Source organism: Ascaphus truei, chromosome 2, assembly GCF_040206685.1.
Source record: "Ascaphus truei isolate aAscTru1 chromosome 2, aAscTru1.hap1, whole genome shotgun sequence".
NCBI classification, from domain to species: Eukaryota; Metazoa; Chordata; class Amphibia; order Anura; family Ascaphidae; genus Ascaphus; species Ascaphus truei.
This window is the reverse complement of record NC_134484.1, coordinates 13344937-13367876: the sequence shown is the minus strand read 5'-3', so window position 1 is coordinate 13367876 and position 22940 is coordinate 13344937. Positions and strand designations below refer to the sequence as shown.

General features: G+C 48.8%; 1 protein-coding gene across 1 annotated transcript in view; it reads left to right on the top strand.

The window, feature by feature from the left end:
• Nucleotides 1-10507: 10507 nt before the first annotated feature.
• THEM6 (thioesterase superfamily member 6) overlaps nt 10508-22940 on the top strand; it is a 50932-nt gene continuing 38499 nt past the window's right edge. Inside the window, exon 1 of the mRNA XM_075581527.1 lies at nt 10508-10560. The gene's annotated coding sequence lies outside the window, so the exon portion shown is untranslated. The remainder of the gene's footprint in view (nt 10561-22940) is intronic.

The following is a 22940-nucleotide window of genomic DNA, read 5'->3' as shown; positions in this document are numbered from 1 at the left end:
GTGGCGGGTGGCGGGTGGCGACGGGCTGGTCAGTGACTCCCGTTGCAGGGCGCCACCATGTTTGTTAGGCTCGCGCATGCTCAGAACAGTAGCAGCAGCCATTACAAAGTCGCACATGTGCAGTGGAGCAGGCGCAAGCGGCGCCAATGGTAAAGAGGTCCAGCGGGGCTACAATACCCAGCAGCCGCTGGGGCTGCTAACCAAGTGACACCAGGGAGCCAATCGCGCGGTCAGATCTCCTGCATGGAGATAGATACGTTTGGCGCGCTCAGGAGGAACAGTCAGTCGGTGCTGGGACAGGATAGGGGTAAGAGGTGTGTGTGCAGGGGTCTGTGACCCTCTGCACTAGGCCAGATTCCCCCTAGGCCCCAGCTAGGCCCCGACTCACGTTAATAGATTGTGGCTGCTACAGGGACAGGCCCTTAAGTAGGGACCCTGCCCCGTTAGCTATTTAATAATTCAGGGACACAGCTGTTACGATGCGCGGCTGTGATACTTGTGGTCTGGGACCAGACTACTGTTGCTGAGACAGAGACTATCTTCACGGCGGATCACTCCACGCGGGAGCCATTCCACGCGGAGGCGGAGGATATCGTTGGATCGGCGGATCCCATTGATCTTTCCATCGGCGTGCCGTGCCCGGGTGCTGGAGCACCCGGCAGGTACCCATATATTAAAGTGCACGAACCAAGTACACACACCATAGTCGCAGCGCTGACCACATATAGGGGTGGGGGTTGTATACTTATGGACACCAGGTGGGGTTGGGTGCCGAGGGCCCCATTAGGTACTGTGGACATGGTGTGGGTTACACGGTGGTGGGATATGGCCCTGCGTGGCGAAGGAATAGCTGTAACCAGTAGCGTTATTATTTCCAGTTATACTACATATATCTATGTGTCACAGTAAAGGTTATTGTTATAATCTATGTGCTATTATTATTTGTTCCTGCACAGGGTTATCCCACCTAGTTAGGATCCCGTGCAGGTGGAGGCGCTGTCACCTAACGAATCAGGTACACTCCAGGCTCGCAGCGGCGGAGGTTCAGGCCTCCTGTGAGCCACAGGTAAAGCACCACACACACCGTAGACACCTTACCTCTCAGAGGGTGGGGGAAAGTGCACTACATACATTATAATAAGCTTGTGATGCTTCTGTAGCCAGGTCCCCCCTGTCATGGCTGACCCCCTCCTCCCTTTCGGCAGACGCTGTGTGCGAGGGAGTGAGGGGGGGCCGGCGCGCGAAGGAGAGATCCCTGGTAGCTAGGGACGCGAGCGGCGAGCAGGCCGGTTGCCGGGGACGCGATCGGGCCGTCGCTAAGGCCGCGATCGCGTTGCTACCGGCCCCTCGGGAAGCAGGGCGCCGCCATGTTAGGGCTGTTGCGCATGCGCAGTGCCGAACCCAGCGCGGGAGGACCAGATAGCTCGCGCATGCGCGAGATGAGCATGCCAGCCCCCAGGGTGCATAGGGGCAGAGACACCTGACGCCAGAGAGCCAATAGGGCTGAGGGATTTGCCTGGGAAGAGATTGCTACATTTCGCGGGGTTTTGCAGCCACGCAGGCAGTCAGGATCCGGACCAGATAGGGGTAAGAGGTGGATGTAGGGGTCAGTGACCCTCTGCATTAGGCCAGCAGCCCCCAAGGTCCCAGTTAGGTCCTGAGCCATCTAGTAGCTTGTGGAGCTTAGGGACAGGCCCTAGATAGGGACACTGCCCCATTATTGGTTGAATAGACAGAGACACAGTGTTGAAGCCGTGCTGCCCTGTGAGGTGGGTTCTGGGCTCAGAACACCACCAAAGACCCTGCGATAAGGAGTGACATTGTTCGCGCTGGACTTTCAACCCACGCGGTGTGGAGGACCACGTCGGATCGTGCGGATTTATATCGCGGTACCCGTGGCTGGAGCCCGGGCAGGTAACCTGCAACTCACGTGCACCAACCAGGCCTATCACCAAACATAGTGGCTGCGCAGTCACACATACACATGTACAGTGGTATTTGACTTCGGGAGCACGAGACATTTGGGTGGGGGTTACTGGACAAAGGGTGGGGTCACATTGTGAGTGGTTAGCGTCCGCCGTGACGCCTAGAGGTGATAGCGTCCGCCGTGACGCCTAGAGGTGATAGCGTCCGCCGTGACACCTAGAGGTGATAGCGTCCGCCGTGACACCTAGAGGTGATAGCATCCGCCGTGACGCCTAGAGGTGGTAGCGTCCGCCGTGACACCCAGTGTGGTTAGCGTCCGCCGTGGCGCAGGATGAGGTTATGCTGATATGATGTTATGATGTTATTACGTGATATGTGTGTTTCCCTGCAGTAAAGCCAGTCCTGTTTTATATTCGGTAGCGTTGTGTGGTTGTTTCCTGTGAGGGCCTCCTCCCACTCCGTTGGGATCCCTCCCAGGTGGAGGCGTTGCACCTAGAGATGTATGATATGTATGTACCACAGGTTCCCCAAGCGGAGGCTTAGGCTCCTGAGAGCCACACAGGTTGCACAGCAAGTAGTAGCGGCGGTATTCATAGGGAACACCTGTTACATTTGGAGGCGCTGCTGAGATTCAGACCTGGGGTGCCCGAACTCAGTAAAAATGTCGTTAGGTTACACGTTACCTTCCCGCCAAGAGGTGTACACGTGGGCGGTAAAAAGGCAAGTCCCGCCCTCACAAACCCTTGCTGTAGGACAAGTTCCCGCCAATGCCTCATCCTATGAACTATGTTTAATCCTAATGCAGTACCCAGGCTTAGAAGATGCCAGAATCTTGGGTCGCCGCTCCGACCCAGACGGGTCATGGTGCACCGTATTAATCACTGGGGGATGTGAATTGTCGCCACAGCAAGGTCCATCCAACTTGCGTTTCCACGGGGCCCTCCGCTCAGGGTGTCCTGTTATATATCCTGAAATGCCGATAAAACCCGAACCCTGTAGCCCCAGTACAGACCTGCTATAGACTAGTATGCGCATGTCCCTGTCCCCACCAGAAAGTATATGCGGGGATGAGGCCAGTGTATTATCCTGTGCTAATTGTCGCTCAAGCAGACGGAGCTCCAGCCCCAGTAGAATGGGAGAAATCCAATTACTAGCCCAGGCCATCCAACAACTGGGTGGGCCCAAGCACGACTCCCCTTCCCCTCAGCCATACCGCAAGTTAAAGCTCTTTTCAGGGGTAAACCCTACTCCCACTGGTGAAGAGGCTTTTGATGTTTGGAAGGAATATGCTTCACAGGTACTGGAGGAGTGGACCTGTCCTGATGAGGTGAAAAGACAACGAATCATGGAGTGCCTGCGCCCACCTGCATCCACTACCATCAAGATGTATAAAGATCAGCATACTGAGGTTACCGCACATCAGATGATGGCGTCGCTTACCCGGGCATATGGTAAGGAAGATGATGTGAGTGAGTTATGGACTAAGTATTACAATCTCCGCCAGAAAGAGGGGGAAGACCTATCCGAGTTCATACAACGGATCCAATTGCTCTTGTGGGAGCTACGTTCCCGCCAAGTCATCAAGGCCTCAGAAGTAAATGAGTATAGGCGAACTCAATTCCTGCGGGGAGCCATACCCACGCACCATATCGTGGTAATGATCAGATGCACGCTACAGAAGGGGGACCCCCCTACTCTAGAAGACCTACTGGATGAGGTGAAGGTTCATGAGGCCTATACTAGGTTGCATACGCCCAAGAAGGCCAAAGACCCTCGCAAGGATGAGACCAAGGAAGCAACAGTGCCCAAAGCAAAGGGAAGCAAGAGCGGTAAGGATACGACCACCCCGGAGGTGCCTGGGTCCGCTCCCAGGTCACTTGACGGTCCGGGTCCCCGCCCAGACTTCCGTTGCTTCAACTGTGGTGAGCAGGGCCATGTTGCAAGGAACTGTTCGCACCCCACTAAGGCCCAGACCTACACCGTGACCGTGCGGAAGGCAATCTCGTCCCTATCAACCGTACCCGAGGATGTTGCCGAGGAGTCGGGGAGGCCTTCCACGGCGGAGACGCCCCCGGCCGATGCTTACTGCCGAGTAGGACCCACCGCTGTAATAAGAGTCGTCGTGGAGGGGATATACTCTTCAGCACTTCTGGACACTGGATCACAAGTGACCATCATCTACCGTCCATTCTACGACCAGCACCTCAGCCATCTTCCCTTGCAGTCAGCCGAAAAGATGAAGTTATGGGGACTGAGTAAAGATGATTATCCCATAGACGGAATAGTGGCGGTCAAGCTGGATATCTTGCAGTTGAACACTAACAAGTCGCATCCCATGCTGGTGGAAGCTTTGGTCTGTCCGGAGGCTCGAGAACATCCCAGTGCCCCCATCATACTAGGCACGAATGCAGATATTGTGAGGTCGGTGATTCGCTCATTCCTACAAGAAGCCGGCGAGCTACCGTTGTCATCCCTGAATATAGCCCCTGGCCTGCGGGAAGAATGCTATAGGGTGGCGTATGAAGAAGAGTATGGTGAAATCTTTAATCAAGAGCGAGGGTTATTGCAGATTCCACCAGGGGGAGTGAGGCAAGTGACAGCGCTGATCGAGTACCCCAGTCGGCATGAACACGACCGATACTTCTCGCTGGAGACCCTCCCCGAGTCTGAGAGTCAGTGGGGATACCGAATGATACCTGAAGTACGGGATTGGCCATCTACTGTCCCCAGGAAGATTACCGTGTCTATCCAGAACATGTCTCTCCATACCGTGCCGCTGGAAGTAGGACAAAGGTTGGGTAGAATTTATCCTGTGGATCCTGTAGACGACCCAGTGACCGTTCACACTGCCCGTGTGGGAGAAGAGGCCGAGGCACTACAATTCGACTTCGGAGAGTCTCCCCTGGAGGAAGCATGGAAAGAGAAGCTACGTGCTCAGTTGAGAGAGAGACGAGATGTGTTCTCTACTAGTGAGATGGACGTGGGATGCAGCAGAAGCGCTCAGCACACGATTCGTCTGAATGATGACACGCCATTTAGGGAAAGGTCGCGCCGCTTAGCTCCCAGAGATGTGGAGGATGTGCGTGGTGTCCTGAATGAGATGGAAACGGCCGGTATAGTGACCGGATCTCGGAGTCCCTATGCCTCACCGATTGTGGTGGTACGAAAGAAGAATGGGTCTGATCGATTGTGCGTGGACTACAGAACATTGAACAGACGTACTGTGCCTGACCAATACACGCTACCCCGAATAGAGGAGATCCTCAGCGCACTGTCCGGAAGCCAGTGGTTTAGCGTGTTGGACCTTCGATCTGGGTATTACCAGGTTCCGATGAGCCCCACTGATCAAGAGAAGACGGCGTTCGTCTGTCCTCTGGGATTTTATCAGTTCACTCGGATGCCCCAAGGTATCTGTGGCGCTCCAGCCACTTTCCAACGGCTTATGGAAAAGACGATTGGAGATATGTGTCCGCGTGAGTGTCTGGTCTACCTAGACGACATAATTGTGTTCGGAACCACACTTGAAGAACACGAGAATAGGCTGATGAAAGTGTTGGATCGCTTAGGGAAAGAAGGCCTGAAGCTCTCCTTGGATAAGTGCCGCTTCTGTCGAACATCGGTCACTTATGTGGGTCATATCGTGTCCGCAGACGGAGTGGCCACCGACCCGGCCAAGGTGGAGGCGGTGGTGAATTGGCCAAGACCAGAGAATGTGATGGAGCTGAGGTCATTTCTCGGGTTCTGTGGATACTATAGACGATTCGTGGACGGATACTCCAAGAAGGCAGCTGTGCTGAATGATCTGCTGAAGGTCTATCCAGAGGAACCCAAGCAGAAGAGGACCACCGCAAGGACCCCCTTCGGGGATCGGTGGACGCCCGCTTGTGAAGAAGCATTTAAGAGGCTGAAGAATAGTTTAACAGAGGCTCCCGTCCTAGCCTATGCTGACCCGGAGAAGCCTTACATTCTGCACGTGGATGCCAGCCTCAACGGATTGGGAGCTGTGCTACACCAGAAGTACCCCACTGGGCTTCGTCCTGTGGCATATGCAAGTAGAAGTTTGACTCCCAGTGAAAAGAATTATCCAGTTCACAAATTGGAGTTCCTCGCCCTCAAATGGGACATATCTGACAAACTACATGATTACCTATATGGGGTCACCTTCACGGTCCGAACAGACAACAATCCGCTGACCTATGTACAAACCACGGCCAAGTTAGATGCGACCGGTCACAGATGGTTGGCCACCCTTGCCAATTACCAGTTTTCTATGAAATATAAGCCTGGACCTCTCAATATAGGAGCCGATGCTCTATCTAGGAGATCGGGACTGGGCGAGACCGCCGACGATGGCCCTTGGGAAGAAATTCCAGGACCAGGAATGAGAGCTATGTGTTCCACTGCTGCTATTGTAAACGACCGAGTGGCATTCTCCGAGCTACGAGTAGTGGATTCTTTAGGGTGTCGACCTCAAGCCCTTCCAGAAGCTTACTGCCACCCCGATGGCATGGGTCTAACACAAGACGTTATCTTCACGGTGAAGGAACTGGTACTAGCACAGACACATGATCCTGCGGCTAAGGCTGTCCGAGAGGCCCTACACAAAAATGACTCTTCACTGGTGAAATGGGCTCCTCGCGAGGATGTGAGTCTTCTCATGAGAGAATGGGATAAGTTTGAGATGAATAACGGCCTACTCTATAGGGTTGTTCAATTCCACAATCATCCTGACCGTCGACAACTATTTCTACCTCGGCGTATGCAAGGCCTCGTTTTAAGATCACTACATGATGATCATGGACATTTGGGGGTGGATAAGACCTTGGGTTTAGTGCGAGACCGGTTCTTCTGGCCTAGAATGCGGGAGTCAATTGAACAACACTGCAGAAAATGTCTACGGTGCATTCATAGGAAGACCCTTCCCACCCGTGCTGCTCCAATGGGCCATCTCAAAAGTGCTGGGCCTATGGATTTAGTTTGTATGTACTTTTTGTGCATAGAGCCAGATTCAAAGGGTATAGGAAATGTGCTAGTAGTGACAGATCACTATACTCGATACGCTCAAGCCTTCCCCACGAAGGACCAGAAGGCTACCACAGTGGCTAAAGTACTGTGGGAGAAGTATTTTGTGCATTATGGTCTGCCCAGCAGGATGCACTCTGACCAGGGACGGGATTTTGAGAGCAAGCTGATCAAAGAGTTGCTAACACTGTTGAACATTCAAAAGTCCAGGACTACTCCCTACCACCCAGAGGGAGATGCGCTCCCTGAAAGATTTAATCGGACATTGCTGGACATGCTAGGCACTCTGAAAAATTCCCAAAAAGGAGAATGGAGTAAACATGTTGAGGCCTTGGTGCATGCCTACAATTGCACTAGGCACGAGTCCACCGGGTACACCCCATACTTCATGATGTTCGGGAGAGAAGCCAGACTGCCAATCGACATCCGCCTACGGGTATCTACCGACGGGGTACCCAACATGGCTCATTATCGATATGTGCAGAGACTCCAGGACAGTCTGCACCTTGCCTATCAGTTAGCCGAAAGAGCCACCGCTCGACTGAATGCCAATAATAAAAGACGGTACGACCACAAAGTACGCTATAGAGCGCTCCAACCGGGAGACGCAGTTCTCCTACGCAACTTAGGGATTCCAGGCAAGCACAAGTTAGCTGATCGCTGGAGAGAGGGGCCTTTTCAAGTAGAGTCCCAAATGCCGGGCCTCCCTGTTTATCGCATACGTGACGTGAATGGCAGGGTAAAAGTCTGGCACCGAAACCACTTGTTACCTATCTCCCAACTGGGAGAAAGTGAACCCGAAACAGAAACAGTAATAAACGACAGTGAGCCTGAAGAGTCTATTGAGAATCCAGGGCCCACAGATGAGACAATTCAAGATCCTTTGGAGGGAACATCCAACAGAGACTGGTGGGCACCTCCCGAAGGAGCAACAAGTAAGGGGCCGGCTGACAAAGTACCTTCATCAGAATTATCACCAAGTAACCAAACATTAGATCCTACCACTCCGAGTTTTGTGCCTCAAAGAGACAATGTTCAGTTACAAAGAGACTTTCCCCAAACTGGTTCACCCTCTGCCAGATAGTCTAGGCCTCAAGCCTACGATGGTCTGTCTCAAGAGGAAGAAATGGAGACTGAGACTCGCAGGAGCCAGCGAGTGAGACGCCCTCCCACTAGAGTGGCTTATGATTCATTAGGGGCACCTCACTATGAGTCTCAGCAGCAAGCTAAAGCCAAGCTAGCCTCAGTTATAAATATGTTTGTTGAACTGTACAATCTCGTTTAGAGTAATCGTTAAGTTGTATTTTAACACTGCATTTTTATTATATAATTTTTGTACACTGTTGGAAGGTTATGTGGTTCAAGCGAGGACGTTGGAGTTCTCACCAGGGGGAGGATGTAGCCAGGTCCCCCCTGTCATGGCTGACCCCCTCCTCCCTTTCGGCAGACGCTGTGTGCGAGGGAGTGAGGGGGGGCCGGCGCGCGAAGGAGAGATCCCTGGTAGCTAGGGACGCGAGCGGCGAGCAGGCCGGTTGCCGGGGACGCGATCGGGCCGTCGCTAAGGCCGCGATCGCGTTGCTACCGGCCCGGCGGCTCGGGAAGCAGGGCGCCGCCATGTTAGGGCTGTTGCGCATGCGCAGTGCCGAACCCAGCGCGGGAGGACCAGATAGCTCGCGCATGCGCGAGATGAGCATGCCAGCCCCCAGGGTGCATAGGGGCAGAGACACCTGACGCCAGAGAGCCAATAGGGCTGAGGGATTTGCCTGGGAAGAGATTGCTACATTTCGCGGGGTTTTGCAGCCACGCAGGCAGTCAGGATCCGGACCAGATAGGGGTAAGAGGTGGCTGTAGGGGTCAGTGACCCTCTGCATTAGGCCAGCAGCCCCCAAGGTCCCAGTTAGGTCCTGAGCCATCTAGTAGCTTGTGGAGCTTAGGGACAGGCCCTAGATAGGGACACTGCCCCATTATTGGTTGAATAGACAGGGACACAGTGTTGAAGCCGTGCTGCCCTGTGAGGTGGGTTCTGGGCTCAGAACACCACCAAAGACCCTGCGATAAGGAGTGACATTGTTCGCGCTGGACTTTCAACCCACGCGGTGTGGAGGACCACGTCGGATCGTGCGGATTTATATCGCGGTACCCGTGGCTGGAGCCCGGGCAGGTAACCTGCAACTCACGTGCACCAACCAGGCCTATCACCAAACATAGTGGCTGCGCAGTCACACATACACATGTACAGTGGTATTTGACTTCGGGAGCACGAGACATTTGGGTGGGGGTTACTGGACACAGGGTGGGGTCACATTGTGGGTGGTTAGCGTCCGCCGTGACGCCTAGAGGTGATAGCGTCCGCCGTGACGCCTAGAGGTGATAGCGTCTGCCGTGACGCCTAGAGGTGATAGCGTCCGCCGTGACGCCTAGAGGTGATAGCGTCCGCCGTGACGCCTAGAGGTGGTAGCGTCCGCCGTGACACCCAGTGTGGTTAGCGTCCGCCGTGGCGCAGGATGAGGTTATGCTGATATGATGTTATGATGTTATTACGTGATATGTGTGTTTCCCTGCAGTAAAGCCAGTCCTGTTTTATATTCGGTAGCGTTGTGTGGTTGTTTCCTGTGAGGGCCTCCTCCCACTCCGTTGGGATCCCTCCCAGGTGGAGGCGTTGCACCTAGAGATGTATGATATGTTTGTACCCCAGGTTCCCCAAGCGGAGGCTTAGGCTCCTGAGAGCCACACAGGTTGCACAGCAAGTAGTAGCGGCGGTATTCATAGCGAACACCCGTTACACTTCTATTCCTAAATGTTTTATATATATATATAGCTCTGCCTGTGATGTGGACTGTCTTTGAAATAGCAGGAGGGGGTGTTTGAAAGTGATATTAAAATGACATTAACATTTGAGGCTGAGTGTCTTAGCAGTGATGTAACAATCACTGGTAATAGAGCCATCCATAATTGAGTTACATGTCGCCCTGTTTTAGAGGGAGAGTTGATAGGTACTGTACACGGCATCAAATTGGTGCATACGATTAAGGAGGCTTCCTGCCCCTCTGGCTGCGAATGGGTTAATATTCTTTACCCACGTTGGGCTTTCATCTTGCATAAATATAATTTAAAGTCTGGTTCATCCTTTTACGGCGGATTGGCCCTCAGTGACATTGTGTTAAATGCCCCCTTCTGGGGGTGAAGTGGTTAAACTAACCCCTGTTCTGCATTATTGCCACAAAAAAAAGCTTTCATTGAGGAATAAAGAATATACTGTTCATTCTAAGGAACCAGGAAGGGAGGGGTTAATTTCCTTTCTCTGAGCCATACAGCTATTGCGTTAGAGCGGGATGTTCCATCTCAAGCCACCAGAGAGGGAGGGGGGGGTGGAGCAGCTAATTCAACCAATTCAACACAAAAGCAACATTGCCTTAATCTGCAGCAGTGGTTTACATCGCACAAATCGTTATGATTTCACATGTAATTGTGACACAGCGTTTGAGGCACAGGAGCTTTAGGAAAGCGTGTTGCATGTTGTCACTTCCCCCCCCCCCGCTTCCTGTTTGGTTCCTTCCTCCTCTGGCTGGGCTCCTGTGCATGTCAGGCTGCAGGACACAGCTGAACAGAAAGGTTTGTGTTCTCCATTCATTTCCTGCTGTGCAAAGGGTCACCTTATTCATTGCAGCCGGCTTCTTTCTTACCTACCATACCCATCTACCTGTGTATCTATATATCTATTTGTGTATCTATATATCTATTTGTGTATCTATCATCTATCTGCCTGGGGATTGCAGGGGTGTGCCATTGACAGTTAATTTGCTAAAGGTGCCTGTGAATTCAACTTGTCCCCCCCTTCTTTATTGCATTACAATGTGGATCTGGGATCAGATTTGATAGGGACAAGCTGTAGTAACATTGCACCTATACAGCTGATTTCAGAATCCCCCTATGGGATATGTGTAGGGCCAGTTGATATACAGGCTGATAATGCGATCACTCTCTGTGGATCCCATTTCTAGCAGGTGCTCTGCTTCTGTGGGATTGGAAACTGTTGGCTTAAAGAGATGTCATTGCGGGCCTCCGGCTGTGAACAGGTTAATACATACAGTAAGGAGCCCCCTATAGAAAGCAGTGCGCAAGAGCTAACAATCGAATGCAGATCTAGATCCTAATATTCACCTAACTGCTGGAAAATGTGCTTCGTGTCACTTTGCACATCCTCTTTTTATATATTTATTTCTGTGTGTGTGTGTGTGTGTGTGTGTGTGTGTGTGTGTGTGTGTGTGTTTAATAGTTAAAAATACAAATAACTCAAGTGTATTTCAGTTGTACATAATACAATAGATATCCTTGTTTTTTAAAGACAGAAAGGCCAGGGAGAAAAGCTTTGCAGGCTTTCTCAGCCACATTGAGAGAGTTAATGTAACATGGAGCTTGGTTAATTCTTGATTAAGTGATATATATATATACACACCATGCCCGATGCTTCACAAAAATCTGTGTTTTTCCAGCATTCAGTTGGTTGTGTTTTGAGTTCACTCTGATATTTTAACCCTTTTGCTTTGCTGTGTGTTCTGCAGCCCCTCTGGTAGCACAAGGGTTAATTGATGGGGAAGTTACCTAACTATTGTCCCTGGCCCTTGCGTATAGCACACAGAAGCCCTATTTATATGTCAATTGTGAAGGCAGTGCACTCGTTTATCTGTTCTATCTGAAATGTAATAACCAGTTAATACTGGAGTTTGGCCTTCCAATCAGTGTTGTCATTTTTTTGCTGTACATCTCACAGCAAAAGTAGAAGGTTTCTTGTTTTACCCACTGTATCTTTTCTCGTGCCTGATCCGTGACCTCCCTTTTGGAATGCAGAATCGGTGACTTTGTATAATCGGTGACTTTGTATGTCGCTGTATTTTGTACTCGTGTATCTTTTTATATAGTGCCAACAGTGTACTCGGTGCCTTACAACAGAGTACAGGGAATTAAATACCAATGGAAAGCTTAATCAGACACTAGGAAAGGAAATCCCTGCCCCAAGGAGCTTACAATCTAGGAGTCTTCGAATGAGCCACCTGTGCTGAACCTAGGATATCCTTAAAACCTGACTGGGTGGGGTGGGGTAGTTCAGGGAGGGGGTCTTGAGGACTGGAGTTGAGCCCCCCTGATTTAGGGTGTCAGTTTTTTTGCAGAACGAGTGGCTGGATCATAGTGATAAGTCTTACAGGAGTAACCAGTTGCCTTTTGATTGTCTTCTCATTATGTTCGTTCCCTGACCCATGTTACCCCGTACAAGATGTGTAATGCCGCAGGCGAAAGCTCTTGGGAAATATCCATGTTGCAAATGCATGACAAATAAAATGTGACACATCGTGCTCTCATTTGCATGTTTTTACCCAGAATGCTTCTCTGCAGCGTAATCACTGTGTGGTGTGATCATAGGGTAAAGCAGGCTTTGAGGACTTGTAGAAGACATGGAAATATACTCTAGGGGGGAGGTTCTTTTCCTTGCAAGGTTCATATAAATTGTGACTTTTTCTATTGGTACAAACAAAATGCTGACACTTTCACCAACTGTGCACAAAAATCACAACAACATTAATTTTCCCATGTGTAAGACTCCCTGTGTGTCTGTGGCATCACTGGGGGAAACAGCACTGCAATTATGTTTCATGATGTACTGTAGATCAGGCATGATTGTACTAGCTCTTTGCACAATCTCTCTTTTGTGTCCTTCTGGAGACATGGGCCAATGTCTAGTGCCACAACGTCTTCTGGAGTTGCACTGCCTAGTAAATATGGTTCGTAGCCTCCATAACTGAGCACTGTTACAAAGTGATTTTTTTTTTTAACCTTTCTCTACTACCAATGCCATTCTTCATGCAACCCAGCATCCTGCTGGCTTTCCCCATTGCTTTGTTACATTGCTTGCTCACATTTAAAGGAGCAGTTCCAACGACTTGGTTTTTTTTTTTTTTTTTACATGTACTGTATTGTTAGCAGGGGGTCTAGTTCCTGAGATACCAGGGGAGGTGGTGCCGGTAGCTTCACCTCCAGGGTAAACAAATGGCTTTTAAATCTCCCGCATTATGCGGGCCAATAGGAAGCTGCGACACCGCGGCTGACTATTGACAGGCCAGCAAGTTTCAAGCAACAAGCCTGTCTGTCTTACAGTGATGTTCAGGTTATGTTATCATGTTGCCCAAGAAACTTGCTAGGTCCGTCAGCCCCAGAGTTCCACCGGACCTCCGGCTGAGGGAAGTGGAGCCCTCTTCACTTCCGTTACCATCGGGACGACCGCTACTTTGGGTTGGCCCATTTCCATCGGGACGACCACTCCTTTGGGTTGGCCCGTTTTCCATCGGGACGACCACTCCTTTGGGTTGGCCCGTTTTCCATCGGGACGACCACTCCTTTGGGTTGGCCCGTTTTCCGTCGGGACGACCGGTATGCTGGGTTGGCCCGTTTTCCGTCGGGACGACCGGTATGCTGGGTTGGCCCGTTTTCCGTCGGGACGACCGGTATGCTGGGTTGGCCCGTTTTCCGTCGGGACGACCGGTATGTTGGTTTGGCCTGTTTTCCATCGGGACGACCGCTCCTTTTGGGTTGGCCCATTTTCCATCGGGACGACTGCTCCTTTTGAAGTGGTTGGCCCGTTTTCCATCGGGACGACCGCTCCTTTTGAAGTGGTTAGCCTAATTTATCAACTAGAAACACACATCATTACTTATTTATTTTACATGACTTCAGTAGGGCCGCTGACGTGCCATGGTCCATGAGGTAACAGGTACGGTATAAGGGCAATGTAAAAGTTATTCATGTCTATTCCATGCAGCAATCTGTTAAACATTCAAGGGGTTAAGTGTACAGGTCCTTAACATTGTAAAGAACCACACATTGGATTTATTTATTTTCATATCTCAATAGACCTCATAAAGAAAAAAAAATATGTGAAATATTCCCACGCGTATAAAAAGGGTGAGTGAGAATAATAAAGCTTTTTTTTCCCCCAACTTTATTTTTATTAATATTTTCAGGCAAATATACCGTGAGTGGAGTCAGTAAAGCATTGCAGATGCACTAGGCTAGTGTTTTGAACCCATTGGTCTGATGACCAACACTGGTCCCCATTCACAGCCAGAGGTGCTCGCAATGGATTGGTTAGTATTGCTCTGATTGCCGCATTTACTGTCCAAACATTGGATGTTGGGGGTTGTAGTTCTACTCTTAATATAGCTGTTTCCCCCACTATTTAATGAGAGCCCGTTGGGAAGCAGCTGGGGTGAGTGGCTAAGTGGTCACATGTTGTTCCGGGGCATGACCAAGCTAACAAGGAATTATCCCATAGTTTATGAGGCATAGCCAATCCAGCAATGGGATGGTGATGGTGTCAGGGATGTGACTATATGCAAAGGGTTCCCTTCTGCCTGGGAAAGAGGCAGTCGGCCCCTATAGATTGGATGCAAGAAAAAGGGATGGCAGCTGTAGAACGCTAGGCTACTGAAGATGGCAGAATCACACTTCTCAAATAATGATGGGCATGGTTATATAAAAATAACTATAATAAATACAGTATGACAGTTGTGACCCCACAAATGGGAGTTTTCTCATTAACAGGATGAGAAAGGAAGACGAGAAGTCTATCTCCTTACAGATTGGGTATATGCCAGAATTCTTCGGGTTCTCTGATTTGTCATTGGCCAGTTCAAAACAACACCAACTTGACTATACTGTATGTTCAAAAAGCTTTTACCACACGTATCAGGAAGCAAGTTAAAGGAATTAAAGCACAGAGGCAGATAACTGTCTGAGACCCAAAGTCACAAGGTCACACCTCCCAGAATAGAACATTTTTAAAGGCTTCCCGGGAGCCGTTGAATCAGGAAAACGCGACGCGCCATTCCGTCACTAACCGTATTCTTTGGACTGTGATGTTGAGGGTAACAGACTTTTTTTTTTTTTCCCCTGAAAGTGCCTTAACACCGCATCTACTCACTGGAAAAATACATTATTTTCTGTTTTTAATATTGTGGAACCCATCTGTTGCTATATTTATTTGCACTCTGGAGATTGAAGCAATATTACATTTCAAGAGTAGAACATTTTTAAACTGTCAATCGCCTATAAACAGAGGTTGTCATGGAAAAAGCTTGTGAAACCTAAAAACAGGCGAAACCGCAGCAAGAGAGAAGCACGCATCTGACCCAAGCAATATTAATAGAAAAGAAGGGTTGCTGTGCCCCTAGCTAGATCTTAAATCCAGGGTAGATTCATAGTTAAAAGGGCATCTATGAGTCTAGATAAGCATATATTCCACTATGCGGATTCAGACATGCCCCAAAAATATTTAGTATGTATAATAAATTCTGCACAAATGCATTGATATGGTGTTTGTTAAACATCCTTTTTGTAATCCTCTGGGGGTAGGCTTCCGTGTAAACCTAGCTGGTGCGTCTGATGCATCTAATGTCTCAGCGCTTGGGTCCAAAACGTTCGGAGAAGTGGTGGTTGCTCATGTTATTCCAGTGCGTTTTGTGAACAAACGTTCTTTAATCAGGAATATTAATACTCCAGTTTCATTTATAGAGGGGGGGAGCTGCTTTATAATCTACATGCAGATGTAGCCGATGTTGCTGCAACTGTTATCAAGCGATTTATCTACTGCAGATGTGGCCAGACTTGCTGTCCCCGGGCGCCGCGGCCAAACAAGCAAAAGTCAGCGGTACCAGGAACAGCATCTGCTGCGATGGTCCATGCTTCTGACTGGGACCTTCCGCCGCGTTAATCCTTCAGTGCCGCGACTGCTGCGGTCACATGATCATGCACGGCAGCAGCACCAGAGACGCTACATCTGTAAGTTGATTTTTTTGCGGACTCCATTGAATTGCAAATCTCACAATAGCACGTTAACTTGCGGAAACGTGTTCTAGTGCGATAACGGATGCAGTATCTTGGCTACATCTGTTCGTTGAATTGGGAGTCTCTTGTGGGATTGAACTCTGCTCCAGGGGGCGACTCCCTGTTCAGATACAAAGAAAATAAGTCATCTGAAAATGACCATGGTCTGTTGTATAATTATGCAGAGTATTTCCATCTTACCCAATAATTAGATCAGCGACGTGTTTACTGTTGTTCTGTACTCTTGGTTAAGGTAACACGGATACAGTGGACCACTTGTCACGGGAGACCAGGTACTTTTTACACCATTTATATATTACCGGGATCATTCATTAGGCAGAACAAGGTAGTCAAAACAAATTGCATTTATTTTGATAAACCCACGTACAACAAGAAGAAATACACAAGGGACGGTTAAACATACACTTACTGGGGATCTGGGGGGAAAATCTAGGCTTTCCTTGGTGCAGGGCGCCCGCTTGGATGAGCTTACCCTGACCGGGATATACCCCCGGTTCTCCGGGTCCTCTTTTTCGGCTTCTGTTCCGAGCCGCGGCTGCTATGTTCGATTCTGAGAACTTGGGCGCAAAAGGCGGTACTTGGTTTCTGCGAGGCAAACTTTTCAGGCTTCCAAACGCAGCCGGTCGCTATGTTATTTCGAACAGAGCAACTTTGAACAGCCCGCCGTAGCTTCATCGACTCACTGATTGGTTGGCTTGGATGGACTTGCTCCCTCTCTCAGTCAGCACCTACATACACTCCGCTGGGCTATCCCTATATCGGAGAGGGATGGAACAGCCAATCGGAGCGTGGGAATTCCTCCCCGTTAGCCAATAGAAAGAGGGGCTCGACCCCGGCTGACATCAGAGGAGTAGGCTTTCCCAGCAGGCTCGAAAAGCCAGGTGAGCGGGAAATATAAATTTAGCTCAGAGAAGAGCAGACTCTATGGCTGCATCCTCCCTGGCTAACTCATGGGCACCTGCAAGGCCAGCTCCACCAAGTCTGGAAACTACAAAAGGTGTGCCCTTTGTAGTCCGGACCTGGCCATTCGCCCTTTCCTTGCCTACCAAACGTTTTCACAGCTCTGGACATTCTCTCCCCTTTGAACTACGGACCCTATGCAGACTTGCTGGCAACTTAACTGGATGCCTGGGCAAGTTGCATAGAGCCTTTATAAGAAATTTATCAAACCTAATAAAATATACTTTAATACATGGGGGACCTTGCGGAGACTCATGACTGTAAAGGAACTTAGGACTGGGATATCGGGGCTCGAAACTCAGGGGTCTGGGGGGGACACTGGATAGCCCCGGTGTAATTCTGCTCGCGTACCGGCAAATAGTGCCTGCATGTTGGGTAGAATGAAGATACTACCGGTAGCTCCGGACCCCAGACTCCTGCCAACAAAATAATTGCATTCTTACCCAAATATCCCACCTAAAACTTACACATAGCAAGTTTCATGAGTCTGGGGTAAAGGGAACATGGAAAGTGGAAAAGCAGGGGACCCTTTAACTTTTCATGCCAAGATACCTGGCCCCTGGCTTATAGGGCTAGGTAGCTGCCAGGGACCCAATGGCAACCAGAGGGCTTAACCTTTTATTATGGAGCCTGGTTACCCTTGCCCGTCACACCACTAGTGCTACAAAAACTCATAATATTATTATTTCACAGTTCTGATTTAGTGTTCAGTTAAGAGCCTGCACACCTCGGCACATACGTAATTTCTACTGTGAAAGCCAAGCACGGTGGTGGCAGGTCCAAACTGTTCTTCCCACTCTCGCTCTTGGGGGAGCCTGTTAAAGTTCTATTCCGAGGTGTGACCCGGTGACTTCGGCTCGCACGCAGTTATCTGCCTCTTTCTGGAACCGATGCAACGGCAGTTTCTTCGGCTCCTCTTCTGTGCACTGTGAAGCCGTGTTCCCTGTCCTCGGGAATCTGTGCATCCCATTCCGATGAAGGTAGTTGAAATTGATCCTGTGTACGGGATGGTAGCGGATTGACCGCATATAAGATAGGGGGTGCAATCTGATTACCCCTCGGTATTTGGATATGATCGTTTTGTTTACATACTGTAGTGCAGGTGGTGCGCAAACTTTCTGCGCTGCGCCCCCCCCCCTCCCCCCCCGCTTGCTGTCCTTCTAGGTTGCGCCCCCCCCCCTACCTCTAATGTGGCATTAAATGACGCTGCGGTGACGTCGCGTCAAATGACCCCTGGCGTCATTTGACGTCACATCTCCATGGCAACGGGCGGCATTTGAGGATATCCCAACTTCAGCACAGGTGGTGCAGTCTTTGACTGTGCCATTGATTGAGCCACCTGTGCTGAAGCAGAGATCCTGAAAGCCTGACCTGTTGGTGGCCCGTGAGGACTGGAGTTGCCCAGCCCTGATATAGCGGGATTATTAATTGGCTGTTATCTTTGCCTCCTCCCACTAACCCGCAGTAACCTTGCTGCCAAACGGTCAATATCCATTGACCAAAAGGCACTCGTTTGTGAGGCTCTGGAGCAGAATATGAAGCTAGGTAAAATAATTTTGACTTGAAAGATTGAAGCCCGGATGGAGCAGTCTGTGGTAATGTCACCCAGCTCTGAAGTGGGTGAAACCGGAACCAGATCTTTGTCACCTCGGGGCAAGCCGCTGAATATCCCTGACATTAGATTGTAAGCTGTATGGGCCAAGGACTCGTTGTGCCTGCAGAATTCTAAGCACTGCGCTGTGTATACTGTCAGTGATGAATAAAATGCAAATATATGACTGTCTATGGGGCCATTAGGGAGGCAGTCCCATGTAGCAGGTAAAACAAAATCTAGTAAAGGGCTGATCAGTGTAGAACAATGTCATCGTCCTTCAAGTAACTGGTTTACTTGTTTGTATTATGTTAAAATGTAATGTTGGGTTTTTTTTTTGGGAACACTTAATTCAAGCATATTAGTAAATTAAAGTCAAAAGCAAGGTTTCTGCGCTCGTGCTGTCCTTTTCAAATCGGCTTAAGATAATCCGCTTACAGCTGTGCACGCTATGAGCAACTCCCCACACGCTCCTAAGATAGGGAACTCCCAAGAGAGCTCTCAAGAAGGCAAAAAACAAAGCGCACCATGGATTAGTTAAAAATATTTGAAATTTTTTATATCTGGTCAAAAGACCTCAATAATGATATTCACACGACGAAAATACATTTTAAATAAAAAAAAACACCTACGAAGGTGTTCTGATCTCATTGGTTACGGCTGATATTTAAGGCGCAGTCTCTAACGTGTGCTCCTGACGAAGTGCACTGTTGCGAAACGCGTAGGGGCTGCTCTGCGCATTTACCCATTGGCTGGAAAGGAGAGACCAGGAATCACGAGCGGAGGAAAGGTCTGTCGTGTGTTGGTGCAGTCCGGACATTTCGCGCTCACAGGCTACCCGCTACAGCTTGTGGTCAGTATCTGTCCCCTCATTGTGGTTACTAATCAGGTTATTCAGTAGAACTTCCACTGATTTTGTTTTGATAGAATAACTGTGATTTTTGGTGTGTAGCTTCACAGAAGGTAGTACTGGCTCAGTATCCTCTTGTGGGAGTGTCCAGATATTTAATGTACTGTAGTTGTTATACTGTATGGTATGTGCATCTTTTTGGTGTTGTTTTTCATTTTAAATGTATTTTTGTCGTGTGTATATCATTATTGTGGTCTTTTGACCAAATATTAACATTGTTATATTTTTAACTAACCCGTGGTGCGCTTTGTGTGCATTGGTTGTTTGTTTTTTTTTTTCATACCTGTATTAGTAAATTTATGTTTTCATTTGACTGAATCCTCATTACTTTGCAAACAATGAATAGAACAAAAGAGCAATTTACTTGGGGATTTAATAACTCGTCGTCTCATCTCACCTAAGGACAATTGGATAAAGACTGTGGGATAAAACAAAGGATGGAGAAGGAGTAGGGAATATGAAACCTTTTTTAATTGGACCAAAAAATAGTGGATACAGTATGTTACAAGCTTTCAAACCTCTCCGGGTTCTTCATCAGGTATGCGGAACCTTTCTCCAGCCCGTGGCGAAGGACCTGCTGAAGGAACATGCCTTCTCTGGCTGTGGATATACCTGCTTGTAACATATCATTCTATGGCCCTTATGCTGTGTAAGGTGTGATAGCGCAGATGACCTGCTGTCGCATGAAAAGTCCTGTGGAAATGGAGTCCTTGAATATTAAATGTGATGGTTTGGCTATTACTGAACTCAACTCCTTGAACTCTTGGATGTATGCCTTCTGGGCCAAGTGCCTGACTGACTTCAATTTTATCAAGCCACCTATTAACTTCTTCCTCAGTTAACCAATTGTTCGTTAATATGGAGGTTGTGGCTTCCTCCTGCGACACTACTACTTCAATTGATTCTTCCCTAGTAAACAGAGAGGCAAAGAATGTGTTTAATACCTCTGCTTTTTCCTTATCTCCAATAATAATCTGCCTACCCATCTCGCACTGAAAGGGTCCTATATTTTCTTTTCTCATCTTTTTGTTATTAAGGTACTTAAAGAACTTTTTAGGGTTGATCTTACTTTCTATTACAATCCTCTTTGTTCATTTTCAATTTTTGCTAATTTGGTTGCCCTTTTGCAACTTTTCTTACATCCCTTATGTAGCCCTCTTTCCCTCTAGTGTGCTGGGTCTTCTGGTGCTGGCGGTACCTGTCGGCTCACAGGAATCTGAGCCTCCGCTACTGGGAGCCTGGGGTAACCAATATACTGAGTGGCAGCGCCTCCATCTGCACAGGATCCCAATTGGGTGGGATAACCCTGAGCAGGAACTATTAATAACAGTCCACAGATAAGAATAACAATAATAACATTTACTGTGAGCAATAACCATAAACCACATGCAGGCAATAGCAATACTAATGGTTACAGCTATACCTCGCCGCGCAGGGCGTTGTCCCACCACTGTGTATCACCACACCGTGTCCATAGTACCAGAGGTGTCCTTTGGTCACTTCACACAATAAGTGTCCCCAAAAGATGCCCACCCCTCTAGGCGTGATCAGCGCCTTATTATACCGGTGTTGGTGCACGTTTTAGCGAACGGTACCTGCTGGGTGTGTCCACACCCGGGCGCGCTAACGAGAAGCAGGGGATCCGCCGATTCAGCGATATCCTCCGCTGGATGGGATGTGTCCCCCTGGAGTAACCGCTGCAACAATGTCGCTCCTTCTCTTGCAGCCTGGTCCCAGACTGCAGTAACAATCATTTGATGCAACCTCTGTGGCCCTAAGCTGGCATACCACTAAAGGGGCTGGATCCCTAACTGAGGAGTTTTCCCTACAGCAGCCACATGCTTAGGATGAGTTGGGCATAGGGGATCTCTGGCCTAGTGCAGAGGGTTACAGACCCCTGCACCTGTACAACCTCCCCTAGCTGCGTCCCTGCTCCAACAGCCAGAAAGCCATCAGAGCCCAACTGCCTCACTGAAGAATCCTGTCACTTCATTGGCCAAGAAGCTTGTGGGGGGCGCAGGTGTCACCATATGTGGGGAAAAAAATAAAAATATAGTGTAGTATGTTCAACAGAAAAAACAGCTCAATGAATCACAATTGGGGACTCACAATTTTTCAATAGAATACCAGCAGTGTTTAAGTTGTGTGGAAGGCTTGCTTGATATGCTTCAGCAGGATAGACCCTCAAAGAAAGAGATGACACACTTAGTGCAACATTGCATGTTCAATGTATATATATATATTTGTAAAGCAATAAGTATTGCACTCACATTTTGCACTATGTGCATAGACACACAAAAATAAGGATGCGCAGCTTTCGTGTTCACCGTCAGCCCCACTCCCGAGGTCGCGTCACTTCCGGTTTGGCCCGTCGCGTCTCTTTCGGTTGCGATCGATCGCAGAATTGGAACCCACGGGTCAGGGGGGGTGCTGGATACACTCCTAGACTGCTGCAGTTCAACTCTACGCGTTTCGCTCGTCTCCAAGCTTCGTCTCCAAGCTTCCTGACGGGAGTGGGGCTGACGGTGAATACGAAAGCTGCGCATCTTTATTTTTGTGTGTCTATGCACATAGTGCAAAATGTGAGTGCAATACTTATTGCTTTACAAATATATATATATACATTGAACATGCAATGTTGCACTAAGTGTGTCATCTCTTTCATTGGGGGTCTATCCTGCTGAAGCATATCAAGCAAGCCTTCCACACAACTTATACACTGCTGGTATTCTATTGAAAAATTGTGAGTTCCCAATTGTGATTCATTGAGCTGTTTTTTCTGTTGAACATACTACACTATATTTTTTTTTTTTTCCCCCACATATGGTGACACCTGCGCCCCCCACAAGCTTCTTTCTACAATCAATAACAGGAGGAATTGGATCTTCTCCTTAAGGGTTTAGCTGCGAAGTTCACTAATTCATTTATTCACTATCCACAATGTTCACATATTTATTTGTAAACACTTTTTTATAAAAGATTTAATTAAATCACTGCACCTCTATTATAAGCGCCTCACAAACTTTTTTTGCACTTCATTGGCCAAGCCTGGCCACCTGACTCCCAGCTCTGTGGCCTTCTGGGGGCTGTAATCCCTGCTGAACCCTCTTATCTTTGGCGTCGCGTGCGCTATCCCTAATGGCTGCCTCTCTTGCATGCGCATGTCTTCTAATGGCCACCGCACCAGTGGAAAAAACTGCGCATGCGTGCGCAAAGTCAAGATGGCGGCGCCCTGATCAGTTGCTCCGGCGATGCACTCGCCTCTCTGGCAGCCCCCACAGCAACCCCCCTTCTCTCGAGCTGCGGCGGAGGTAAGGGGCCAATCGGGGAACCCAGGCCACACTTATAATTCTGATACGATGCCTCTGTCACTTCTGACTTTAAGAATCTAAACGCCTTCCTCTTCTTTTCCATTTCCTCCCCTACCTGTTTATTTAGCCACATTAGTTTTGACTTATTTCTTTTATACTTATTACCCAATGGTATACACTGATAAGTGGGCTTTTCTAACAATGCTTTAAAGACTGCCCATTTTTCTTCCCCATTTTTCCCTGCAAAAACATCATCCTAATTTATTCCTTGTACATTATCCTTAGAAAAAAGCGTTGTATGTTGCTCAAAATAAAACAGCAGTGT